Below are 13,549 nucleotides of genomic sequence, written 5' to 3'. Positions count from 1 at the left end.
TTCACTGGGGAGTATATCGGAGGGAGGCCTTAAGGCAAAAGATTTGGGGTTAGCTTGATTAAGAATTTGTCTTGATATTCCCTCCAGCTCTAAGGCGAGCTCACAGGCAGCCTCTGTTTGTTCCAGGACTAGTTGTGAACCTGGAAAATCTCCCACATGCCTGCCACAAAGCGAGATACGGTGGCAAATAAATCACAGCGAATAATTTAGTCATGAATTGTCCATTGGCATTGTATCATAGCTTGAATACATTTCCCATAATAGCTCACGATAGTCCCATTGACATCCACTTGACTTTTATGAAGTTTTGCAGATTTCACTCTCRTGTGAATGGCTCTGGATTGCAGCAGCTGATTCAGGGATTGAATATGACCGGATATTAGACGAAATATTGTACCCATGGCATTTTCTGGAAGCCGTCCTCTGGGTGGGATTGGAATTTCGGTTGTTCTGTCAGTTGGGTGTTTATTAATTGTTTTAACCAGCTGCTCCACACCGAGCCACCATCCCTGTGTAAAAGTTTCTCTTTGTTGCCGTGCTCCGGCCACCTTTCAGCGTGGTCAGCGGCCGGAGGGGTCAGTTCCTGCTGGGGTAACGACACCCCCGAGTGTGCTGGACAAAGACTCTCTGCAAGCTGAGGAGTGACATTATCYCAGCAGGACACCTGCCCTCCACCTTCCACAGAGGGACCCACCTCGGAAAGGTCAACATTGCGGTTTAAAATGATATTTTAACCATTGCAGTTCAGAATTCAGAGGAAGAAGGGAGTGAATGTCAGCCATGAAGTTCGTGAAGACCATTACTCGCCACAAATGACAGCTGGCCCCAGAAATACCCTTTAATATTGCTTTACTTAGGTTTTAAGCATGTTTTTTTTAAAAAAAAAAAAAAAARAACATTCTTTAGGCTATTTTTACGTGAATCCCAAGCGTCAGCAGAGTAGCAATTTGCATTCTAAAAAAAGTTACGTGTTTAAAAAACGCATTGGTGAATTAATACACTGAGGACGTTGGCTGCTTTTATCTCTTTGCTTTCTTTCTGCTGCATCTTTTGTGTAGAGCTTATTTTGGAATAGTAATAAATCTGCTTAAAAGCAAGTGGAAGGGTGTCCTGGATGGAGCTGAGCATACTGCTTGAACCAGGGGATTTATCTCATCAATGTAGTGCATCCTTCCTCCAGTGWAGGATCCGTTTCAGAATTTTGGTGTTGAGGTTTTTAAAAAATAATCTAAAATTTTATAAAAAATTATTATGTTCTCAAATTTTATTTACCTTCTCACCTGAAATACAAAACTGAGAAAGCACTTTTGTGAAGTTGAAAATGGCCAGATAACTCACACAACTCCATTTYTGTTCTTTTATTTTTGTTTGTATGAAGAGCGTAACTCCAGGAGCCCAGTTCACAAAACAAATGTTGTTTGTAGAAAATGGAATGCATCCTCCAYGTATTCTTGACAGTATTACATTTGCACCTTTGCTTTTATCATTTATGCCACTAAAGCACAGCAGCAGAGATGGCAAAGGTAAAGCAAAAAAATCTGATTTATCGCTGTTTTCTTTGATTTTACTGCTGATGCAATTCCAAGGAAATTAGTGGAGCCCCACCAGCACCAGTCAGGCAGCGCCGAGCCACGCTGAGGCATTTTGCTTTGAGAATCTGGCTGTGTTCTTCTGGGAAATGTTTCTCAATATCAGCTCAGCGTGACGAGGGCATCAGCCGGCTGGTGGATAGAGTTTATCTTCAGGGGTTAGACACACCTTTGATTTGCTGGATAATGCCTCCTGTATTGTGTGATGGAACAGCAAATGGAAGGCAATAACTCTGGCAGGCGGCTTGAAGGAGAKGCTGGGGGAGCTGATGAGCCTCACATTTACAGACCCCATTTCGACCTCTCTGCTCTTGTTCTACCCATCATGGCAATTTCTGTAGGTTTTGAGATGCTGAAGGATGACACAAGGATTTTTGTTTTGGTATTATCATTTCTAGATTTGGCTAAAGAACTGAATCTGATTTTTCAAGATTTCTGGCTCAGTCTTTAAGCCAACTTGGATATGTTTTTATAAGTGCCCCCTCTTAAAATTCCCAAAGGAATTGAAACCACAGAGTTCATAGAAGTCTTCCATTAGTCATCATGATAAAAGGTTATTAATCATAAATGCCTTTATGTTCCGAATTAATTTTTTACTAATTTTGTTCTAAAAGTATATACTGTGTTTAGGCCTGCTGAATAGAATTGAATTGGAGTAACAGCTGTTGAAAAGGCATTTTAACAATAATTGTCAAAAGGCATTGTCTCAGAAATGGATTAAAAGAAGMAGCCCTGTTTTCTTCTAAAGGAGAACTATTTTCACTGAGCTTTTATTGACAAATTTCCAGAGACCTTGAGTTGTGGATTATTTTCTAGCAATCGATGATCATACKTTCGTGTTGCACTTCCTACCATGTTTTTAAACACTGTAGAACATTCCAGCAGAAATCCACAAAAATTCAGTTGATAGGTGAAAGCATAGAATTAGTCCAAAAGGGTTTTTTTGGGGAAAAAGGACCCTTGGGGAAGGTGTGTGTAAGGGTCTCAGCTCCACTCCMCAGCCTTGGACTGAGATCCCAACACCCAATTTGGCCAGGAAGGAAGGTGGACCACGTTGCATCCCTGCAGAGTCTTACTTCAGGCAAGTTCTCTTCCTCTGTTTTCCATGAAGCTGTTTAATTCATAGAGCTTTGATGTTTAAACTGATCCTGACCTTCTGYGAGTACTTCAAAAAGGGAAAATCAGCTTCTTGGGAAAATAGAACGACTTAAATCCAGCAATTTGGGACACACRTGTTGAGGTCCCACTGAACTTGTGGTGACTTCTTCCACTCTTTTGGGTACTATTTCCTGACTGACTCATAACTAGAGAAAGGTGTTAATTTTCAAAACTTCAGGAATCTCTGTTTATTGATCTGTCTTTGAAACATTGTCCCCGGTACAAGAAGAATCCATCAAGACACAGGGAGCTGTTCTAAACACAGGGCATAAAAGACTTTGATTAACTTTATTTTGGCTTTTACTTACCTCTAATGAGTAAAATGATTAATTGAATAACACTCCCTGGCTTCACTATAGTTGATGGTCCATAACAACTCCCCTGGTTCTCATAGTTTATAATTTAGCTGTCAAAATATTCTCTAGGTTAGATCTTGGGAAGAAAGGTCTTGACTTTGCCTTTTTTTTTTTTCTTAAACAAAGCAAATCTACTTCAGCTATTTGTAAGTTATTGAAGTCGGTTGAAAACATCTCACTTTAAAATATGTGCCTGGTCAGTGTTAGGTWGTTATTATTTTGGAAGGATAATAATTTAATACATCATTTCAAAGTATTTTAAATGTGAAACTGATCTTTGCTGTGATTTATTATAGACTGGGATATATATATATATATATATGTATATAGTCAGAGATTTTCAGACGGGGGGAATGTCTCTAGTATGTATTAATAGTACTTTTTGAAATAGCTGAATTAATCAAGAGTCTTTTGGTGATCAACAACTGCTTGATATTTTGGAACTTTAAAAAGTATTGTTTAAAAATCCTGGATTTTAAAATTACTTTTGCTATTCAAGATCTAGTTTATTAAGATCTATTTGGGCCCTGTTAGTATRGAGACAAGTTTCTTTCAAGACTGGCTTCAGTTTTAGTGCTGCAGGACTCAGCTTTGGATCCTAGGAGGAATTTATCCTCATATCCCAAAATTYTGGCTTTTCCTGAGTGAACACATCTTTACCATGTGTCTTAACTGTGRTGGTTGTATGGGGTTGGATATATTTGGCTGCTCACAAAACCAGACCCATGCAGAGATGCAAATCTCTCCCTTCTTCTCTTTCAGCAATTTTTGATGTTCCTTATTCCTGTTATAATTAAAGCTAATTTTGTCCACTTAGTTATTGCTTGACTTTATGTGGTTATTCTRTTTTTGCAATTTAAAATATTTGATTAATTATACTACGAGTATTCCCTTCCATTACWATACCCCTCTTCCATTATGTTTTGGGGTTTTGTTTTTAGTTAATGCTAAGTTCTCTTTCTTTATCCTTTACACCAGCTTTCAAGGAAAAAAGCCCYCAAGTTTCCTTATTTTTAACTTTGCATCTAAGTATCTCAGTGCTATTTTGACATATTAAGTGTGTGTGTATGTTCAAGATTTCTTACTTTCYTCTTATTTCTGGTGGAATTTTGCCATGAATTCTGTGCGTCAAAGGGAATTTGCAGTTAAATTTGAAGTCTATGCTGCTTTTRTTAAGCTAAATCCTTGAAGGTGCTAACTCCTCTCCAAATCTGTAATTTTACTGGTAACAGAAGGTTCTTATTTCAGTGTAGAGTGCTGTATCTTCCTGTCTTTTTACTCACTCAGTTTAGTAAAATAGCAGTCAAAGGATATCCCAACAGTAAAATTGAAAGGAGGAAAAKATCCTTCCTAAATGCAAAAAAAGATCTCCCAAATTTCCTACCCAAAACCCCATAAAAAATCCTACATTGTAGGTAGAGTTTCTGCACACTGGGCCAAATTCTTATCCAGGTAAAATTAACATCTTGGCGCTAAGGTTTATTAAATTTGTGGAAAGTTTGCTGCAGAAATCCTTTTCAGCACTGTAATAAAACATAGAATAAAACTGTCTGTACTTCTCTATGTCAAACCCGCCCCTTTTGTGCACACCACTTCTTAAAAAAAAAAAAAAAAAAAAAAAAAAAAAAAAAGAGAGAGAGAGAGATCTGGTTCTAGTCTCTCTAAAGCTGTTTTATGAGAAGATAATGTAAAATTATTTTATGAAAATATAATCTAAAACTATTTTATGAGAAAATAATCTTACAATCTGTCCAGAGATTGCCAATAGATCACTGATAGCATGACCCCATAGTGAGACACAAAGCCATTTTTTGACTCAAATATGTGGTACAAACCYGGACACATGGAAGTTTTATAAAGTAACTGAATGAAAAGTCTTGAGTTTCAAGGAGCATCACTTAAAACACCATCTGAATTACTAGGGGGTTTTTGAAGAAGACAAGGAAAATTTCCTTGAGTGTGGCTTGCAAAGAACCCTTAGGTTTGAAGAGACCTGATGAGATCAGGGTGTAATGTGAATTCAGACAAATTTTCCTTAGATTTATTCCCAGGAATGATCCTTTTCACTCCTCACCAGCAGCCCTTCAAGGCAGTTAATGGTTCCTCCCAAGAACTGGAATTTTTAACTCTGCCAAATCATGTCCAGTGAAGGAATTTTGGGATCTGAAGCAATGTAAACTGGSGAGCAGGAATTGTCCAAAATTCATTTCTTTAATGAATGTGAATACTTGATTGTGTCTTAAGCTGTAACATTTTCAGCTCTCAATTTACAATATTTAAATATTCAGCAACTGCCAAGTGGGCTTTCTCATCTGGTGATTTGAGGCAGTCCACACAGACTTGTTGATCAGTACTACTGCTGAGAAGAAACATGAAAAGTCTATGAGCAACATCTCATGCCAAAGTGAACTTTACGGTTAATAAATTTGGCAGTTCAGAGGTTATTTAGTCAGTAATTAAACGTAAGAGTCAATATTTAAGTCCAAGAAGAAATGTTGAGAATCTTGATCTTGTTAAACTCCTATCTCAATTACATGATCAAAGCCAGCAGAAGTATTTTTCTTTGTAAGTATCACTTTCAAAGTCACTGACGCTTCTTCCACAGGGAGTTTGATTGTTGACTTCAGCTGAAGTAAGTTTAGATCAACACTGAGCTATTTTGAAAAATCCTCCCTGATGCTTTCCCTGACTAGAGACATCTGAATCTTCTGAGGTTAACCCATCCTTGTTTTGGAGTCATCATCATGTTTTGTAATTCCTTTTCTCCCTGTTCTCAACCAAAGTTGTTTCAAATGGGAGAGACAAAGTATCCAAAGCTATTAAATCTTCTTTTCCGTCTCTTAACAACTAGAGTAGGCAGAAGATTTATTCAAATTGCAATCACATTGAAAYTTCAGCAAGTTTAGGAAAAACACGTGGGCACTGAGGTACCTGGTTGATATTAATTTCTTTGGAAACAAATCTTGCTGTAAGAAACACTGAGGAGGGTGAAATTGGAGCTGGATCTYTGTCTGGGTTGAACCTGCTTTTAACTCCAAATACTTGAAATTGTCAGTGCTGAGTGTGCTGTGAAATGACATCTGTCATATGGAATCTGAAAAAACCACCAGCTAAACACACAAACTGTTTCATTCTCATCTGATCTAGTAGACAAAGCTGAAAAGCTTGCATCAACCAAGAAATTAGATCAATAATGTGCCTTCAGTGTGACTTATCTCTGTTCGTTTTAAAGTAAAGCCCAATTCACATCCTTCCCTTTGCTACATACAAATGCTGAGTATCGAACTTTCCTTTTCCCCCAGTGATTTTCCTATAACTTCACTCAGCAAAAGTCCTATTTGACTGAGTGAAGTTATAGGAACAGKTTTTCSTGTTATTTCTTATTTTTCTCTGTAAGGCAGTTAAATAATAACACGCAACTGTCTCCTACTCTATTAATCAGACTCCTAGTAAAACAGTTGTACAAATTGCACAGGAATCTGCCYACTTGTATGTGTTTACCTTGGAATAAGTTCACGTTGATGTTTCCATCAGGGTTCACATTMTCTTCTTTTCTTTTTTTCTAAAAGGAATTCTTGACACGAAAATGGATATTTGTACTCAGTTTATGTTTCTGTGAGGYATAAATGACTGCGTGAAAATAATGCCCTGCCTAGATACGCCAAGCTTTTTATAAGGGGATTTTCTAAGTGGCAAATACCTSACTTATGGCAACTGGTGTCCTTGAAAATTAAGGATAATTTTTCAGGTTTCATAACGTATTTAGAGGAGCTGTAGCCTGCTGTATRTTATGCAAATTTTCAGCATCCTCTTATCTTCTGCCCCATTTGTAGCCCCCTTCACGGGCGCTCCTTGGCTGCGTGTGGGTGAAGGATAATTTGAGTGCCCTCTAGCACTCCAGCGCCTGGTGTTGCACAATCAGGGAATCTGGTGTCACGTTAAGGCAATTCTTATAATATAATCAAAGTTGTGATGTTGTACCGTCCTCTGGATGAAACAAACTAATGAAATGTATTGACCCTCCTTGCGCGCCTCTGAAGCGAAATGACGGCGCTGGTATTGGAGCTACATGAAATACATTGACATTGATTGTGAAGACTGCGTTCCCAGAGTCACTTTGGTGCCTGATTAAAGTGTCACATTGACAACAACGCAGCCCCTTTTGAACAGGAAATTAATACCAGCCTGGTGGCAAGGAATGTTCTTCCAGGCTGTGGCTCGCGTTGTCGCCAACACTCAGAAATGAATCAGAGGCTCGGCTATTCCGCCGTGGCACAGATAATAGCAAATAGGTTAAAATTGCAACCACCACGAGGTTAAAAAAAAAAAAAAAGAGCTTGTGACATTTTATGTTGATTCTCATGATTCAATATGTGCCTTACTGATAGGAGTTTCAACTATGTGTTTTCAGGCAGTTAAAGCTCCATTGAAAGTAGGAGTCACATTAGCTATGTCTTTCTAATGCATCTATCATCTGTTTGAATACATAAAAGCCTTTGTTTTACTATGTGGCTGATGTATGCACAAGTTGGGGGAATTTCTAAGGATTGGGATATACAAGCACAGAAAAAAATACGTGTTTGACAGGCAGAGGGAGAGAAAATKATGTATTCGATGCATGGTGCAATGCTAAAAAGGAAGGAATGAGGCAGGTGGAGCAGCAGTGGAAGCTTTGAGACAGAATCTTCTCTGAGATCTCAGGGCCTGTTTCTCCATCCCAAGAGCATCCTTTATTAAGTATGTAGGATGTATAGTGTAGGAGAAACTGAAGGAATGGAAAGGAGCTGTGACATGAGAAACAAATATTTATTCATTACTAAGTGAGAATCTGTAAGTTAACTTACAGATGCAGAAAACAGGCGGCAGTTCTGTCCTGGAAAGATGAAATTCTTGGCCTGTCAGCATCTCATAGCACAGTTCATCCCTTTTTAAATTMAAGGGAGATACATTTTTGAGCACTGTGTTATCCAGCCATCGTTTTCTTTAAYGTAATGAACTTTGCACTGAAGTTCTGGTGAACGGAACCATGCTGGTTTATAGCAGCTGAGACTTTGACTCCCCAGGTTCTGACCCCCTACACCTATTCCAAATTCTCAATGCCTCTCCTGCAGCTCCACAATGCTCCACAGCACTGTGCCTTACAAAACTCTGAGTACTCCAGGTCACAGTCCCCTTTTCTGGGTTTTTGGCTGCTCAATTCTTATCGTGTTTCCTTTCTGTCCCTGGGCACAGCTGTGCAGGGGAGTACGGAGTGGGAAGGAGCAGCTCTCTTGTTCCAGTGTGGTGCTGGAGAGCAGGCTGGCCAAAGAAAACTGATCAGAGCTGGAGGAGTTAGGAGAGAAAAGGAGGTAGTAAAAATTCTTGCCCAGCAGTCCAGCATGGAAGTTTTTTTGGCTCATTAACTTGTGAAACAGTTTGGGGATTTTTTTGGAAGGTATCACAGGAGTGCAAAGCAACAATGTGGCCATTAATAATAGTTTTATTGCCTGTTAGCTGTACGGATAATTCCTGCGTATTTCTTTCCTCATCCAGGGTTCAGTGTTCTCTCTCTGGGCACAGCTGCTCTGAGCAAGGGCTGGCCAGATAGCACCCCAAGAAAAGATTTCTGTCAGAAAATGTTCAGCTAGGTAAAAAGGTAATGTTTTATGGACATGCTCTGACCATAGAAACTGATCAGGTCTGTGCTGGAACCAGCCAAATCCTGGTGCCCCAATAACCCGTGTGCCAGGCTCTCAGAGCCAGTGATGTGTCCATGGCACTGACAGCCTTGGGTTCCCCAGCTGCTGGCTCCAGATTCCCCCAAAATCCTGGAGTTCTGTGCCATCAGCCCGCCCTGGGGGTTCTCCAGATGCCAGAGCATCCAGCTGTTCTCAGGGTTAGCTCAGCTGGGAGCTTGGCAGTGCTGCCCTCACCCACCTCGGCCCCAGGGACCCTCCTGAGCACAATCCCAATGGAGCTTTTATCCCTGTTTGAGAGATTTGGCTCTTTGATCCCTCTTTGAGAGATTTGGGACATCTGAGCGGGCTCCCTCAGCACCCCACTGCCCTGAAACAGAGCGATCCATCCACAGAGCTSAGTCTGGGTGATTTGCTGGAGGGATGGGGAGGGTGGGAAGCCCCTTTCTGACTCTCCCCTTCTGGAGTTGTTGGCTCCTTGTTCGGGAACATTGTTGTTACTTTCAGCGCTGCTCCTGCTGTTGATCTTGGCCTTTGCTTCTGTGATTTCTGTTCCCCGCTGCACTACTTAGGTGAACAATAAGTTCCATTTCCAGCAGTGGTCGGCCTCCTCTCTTACCCCTTGCCTGCAGGAATTTCTTTTGTTTGGTTTGATATTTTTAGTCACGCTGTGTTGTAATAATAAGAACAAGACCACGGGCACGCGAGATTCCAGCCTTCCTTCAGTTGCCATGGCTTGCCTTTGCGCGTTGTTATTGCTTTGGATGAGCTACTGCTGCTGCTGCAGCCCCGCTCCTTGATTTCTGCTGCTTTAATACTGTTCCCTGCCTCACTACAAAGTGAACAGCAGTGCTTGTTCTCTCTCTCTCTCTTTCTGACGTCTTGAATCCACCCACGAACCCATTATTTTCTCTAACGGCCAAAACCGGTGTAGGAGCAAGGGGGGGAGAAAGAAATGAAAAGAGAAAGAATAAATAAGGATGGAAATCCTGTGGGCTTTGGGGCTGTTCCCTGGGCTGCAGAAAGTGCTCGTGCACCCCAGTGCAGATGCAGATGGGGGTGTGATCCTGAGCTCTGTGTTTATGTTGAACCAAAACGCGGTGTGCGGAGAACGAGGACACCGAGGGGTCAGACACAGCTGAAATCTCTAGGCTGTAAGAAATCATGTCCCGTCGTTGTTTTTAAAAGCTGCAGAAGCTGTGGTGCTGGGACCAAATCATGGATATGGTTAGGAGAACCATGGGCACGTGGAGACAAAGTCTGAGGGGAAAAATAAACCGGTGTCATCCTGCCCTGTGGAAGTGCTGGAGGGGCACGGACTCGGCAGAGGTGCCAAGGGCTCAGACAGSCTTTGCCAACAGTTTTGATAAAGTTGTGGTGTCTGATGGAATTTCCAGCAGCTCTGGGCTCTCAGTGCTTTTTGTAGCCGTTCATTTTGTGCCATTGATAAACGGATTTATTARCTTTTATAACATAACYTTTCATTCCTACTTTCCTTTTTCTCTACACTTTTCTGTCCTTACATCTATCTGATAGAAAGGCTGAGTAACACAAATCTGAATGCTCAATATCTAAGAAGGTTCACCCAAAGCACCACTTTTCAAAATCTTCCTCTCTGTGGTTTTAACTAAGAAAAATCAAAATACTACCATGTTTCTGGTACAAAGTAGTGAAGTTTCAATATACTTTGTTTTCCTTGATTTTGGGTTGATAACAGTTCATTTTATCACATGAATAATTTATCCTGTTAAAAAAATATTTTCTGAACCAATGAAGAACTTTAAATACTTCAGTGAAAGGAAACTGGTTAACAAAATTTGTGAGCTACTACTGTGATCCCTGTCCTAGGACTCACTGTGTGCCCTCTGCATCATGTCCTGTCTTTCTCCACAAGCTGGCCATGATACATTATTTTAAAATAAATACATTATTTTTAAATAAATGCATTATTTTAAAAACAGGGAATTGGATATTATCTTTTTTGACAAACAAGCAAACCAATCCATATATACACACACACATATAAAATGTCTGCATGTCTGTTTCTTTGTAGATATGGATATCTAAATGTGTATTTTAGATATCTGTATCTAAAATAAGGAACTGATTTTTCCAGCTGTGGTTGGTTATTCAGCTTCCAGTACAAAGCCTTTCCCTCTCTGTGTCAGTGCAGGCTGCTCCAAGTCTTTTGGCTCTGTTTTTATGATGGTTAGCACAAAAGGGTACCTATTTCATCTATGTAATTCTTCACCTTTTGCACTGAGGGAGCTTCCTCGGAAAAGACTCCAACATTTTCCTGATTGCTCTTGTAAGCAATCCAAAAATCAAGGAATCTTATGTAGTTTTCTTTAATGCAGTCTGGATGATGAATTTACATCTATATATCAGAAACACTGTCTTCTGCCCTACATTGCTAATGTCAGAAAATTGCCACTATATAATTCATCAAAGTATTTCTATAGACTCCCCCTTTATTATCTCTTCTCTTGCAAACGGTATAATTTGCCTTCATTCTGTGTCAATGAGAGGAACTTTAATCTTGGGTGCTGCTGTACAAGGTGCTGTACACATTAAAAGAATGGCCAGGTAAAGAGGGAATGGGCCTGGATAAAAATATAGATTAGGAGCTATTTATTAGCAACTGCAAACATGGCAACAAAAGGCTTTTTAAAAGCAGCTTGAAAATTTTGCTTCARATGGTCAGATAATGAAAGTCTTTTTGGCACTGTATGTGTTTCAACCAAAATTATTTTCCTGGAGTTTCTTTTTGCTCTGAAGAGTGTATGCTGAATTCTAAGTTACACTTCTTTGGAAACATGGGGAGCCGTAAAGTGGATTTAACTGTGAGAAAGGCTCAATATCTCATAGTCATATTGTACCTTTCACCCTAGAATATCCTAAAGTACTTTTCACACGTAAGAACCTGATATGTAATTGCACCTGCTCCAGATATGAAATGCAGCAGTTGTTTAATGGTGCRCAGAAACACTAGACAAGGGTATGAGGCCAGAAATTGAAGAATACAATATCCAGCTGAAAATCCAGGTGGGATTTAGGATGGGAGGATGTAATTGCTTCAATTAGAATTTTGTGAGAATAATATATTTAATAGGTGCAATTCCTGGCCCTATTGGAGTCAATGAGAACATTGCTGCTGATTACAAATGAGGTTGGAACTCCTCTCATAGCTCTACCTTTATGAAAAGTTTAATGAAATGCCGTAGTCGGAATCGTTTGCGGGGTTTTGATTTTCTCATCTCCACCAGAAGAATTGGCTTGATCCTCAGCCCAGCATTAYGGCTATGAAATCTTGTTAAGCGCCTGTTTTACACCCGTAAAAGGGAGAGGAGAATTGGATCCAGCATCTCCTGTGGCCTTTCCCACCAGCGTGGGATATTGGTTCATTCCAGCTCGGATAGAAATGTCAGCTGCAGAATCAGCCTGGCACACACAGCTGTTCCGTGGAGGTTTCCAGTGAAAAAGTAATTTCCCATACAAGTACCCTGGCCCAGAGCTCCTGTGCTGTGCTGGTCACGTCAGCTCTCACGTGGTCGGGTTTTTATGACTCTGGGCCATGTTTTAAAATATCAAATGTTTCTGTGCAGTCACTGCAGAATGTTAATGGGTAATAGGGAGGAAAGGACTGTGATGGCATAGATGCACAGGAAATATGAGCTCTGAAGATTAATATATTTCTGTGGTGAATAAGGAAAATACTTTWTTTTGTCCATTCATCTCCCCTTTCCCCCTTCACTCCTTCCTGTTTTCCCCTCACTTCTTTTGGGATACAAAAGGTTTGATGCTGATCTCAGTGAAAACCTTGCAGTGCTTTGGTTTYGATACTGAGCTCTGTAATGCAAATACCAACCTGTGAGCTGTTTYTTCCCTTTAGGCATTCATCCTAAAGTGCAAATAAAAAAAWTTWAAAAAGAAAAAGAATAGGTGTAAAAATATATATCCAGCTGTCTCGCTTCACCATTAAATATCTACAGGCATGGGCTCTCACTGCCTGGCACCTGGACTTTGGAGTGCCCTTTTACCCCATGGTTGCTACGTGGTTTCTGGGCCAAAACCTCACAACCTGCCTTCCCACTCAGCCCAGAGGGAGTCTGAGGSTTGTTTGAGTTGTAGACACACCCCAAGGAGGACTCAGCACAGCTGGGATGGTGCACTGGATGCTTGGGGCTCCTTGGATGAGCAGCCATGGATCCCCTTGCTCTGGGGGATTTTTCTGACCCMACATCCAGCAGGAACATTGGCCAGTGTCACCTCCAGACCCTGCTCTGCAGGAGTGTCAGTGATGAGCTGTGTGTGTGCAGGAGATTTTTTTCTTACTTGCTGTTGCAGGAATGACATTTCCATGCAGGAAAGAGACTGAAAATTCCCGTGGGGAAGCTCCAGTCAGAGGAAGCCCAAATTCTCTGCATTCCWTTGTGCCTCTCTATCGCTGCAGGGGAGGGTGGTGGCACCAGAGGAGCTGCTGTGACTGTCCAGCCGTGTGGAAAACACCCCAAACAATGCCCTAAAAGGGATCCAACAGTGTCCCCACCCGGGAAGGGCTCATACCCTCATGCCATACGAGCATGGCTGGAGGCTCTCAGCACCAACACTCCGAGAGGAGCCCAAAGCCAGCAGGAGCTGTCCCCAACCCCAGCCGTGTGCTCGGGTCCCATCCCTCCCAAACCAGGGAAAACACATTTCCTCTCTTTCCCCCAAAGATAAACACCAAATTTTTAGAACTGATTTACTTGAAAGCTACTATCAATTTTTT

This window comes from Malurus melanocephalus, unplaced genomic scaffold (assembly GCF_030028575.1).
Source record: "Malurus melanocephalus ecotype Western Australia unplaced genomic scaffold, MMel_1.1 scaffold_431, whole genome shotgun sequence".
NCBI lineage: Eukaryota > Metazoa > Chordata > Aves > Passeriformes > Maluridae > Malurus > Malurus melanocephalus.
This window is presented reverse-complemented; position numbering follows the sequence as displayed.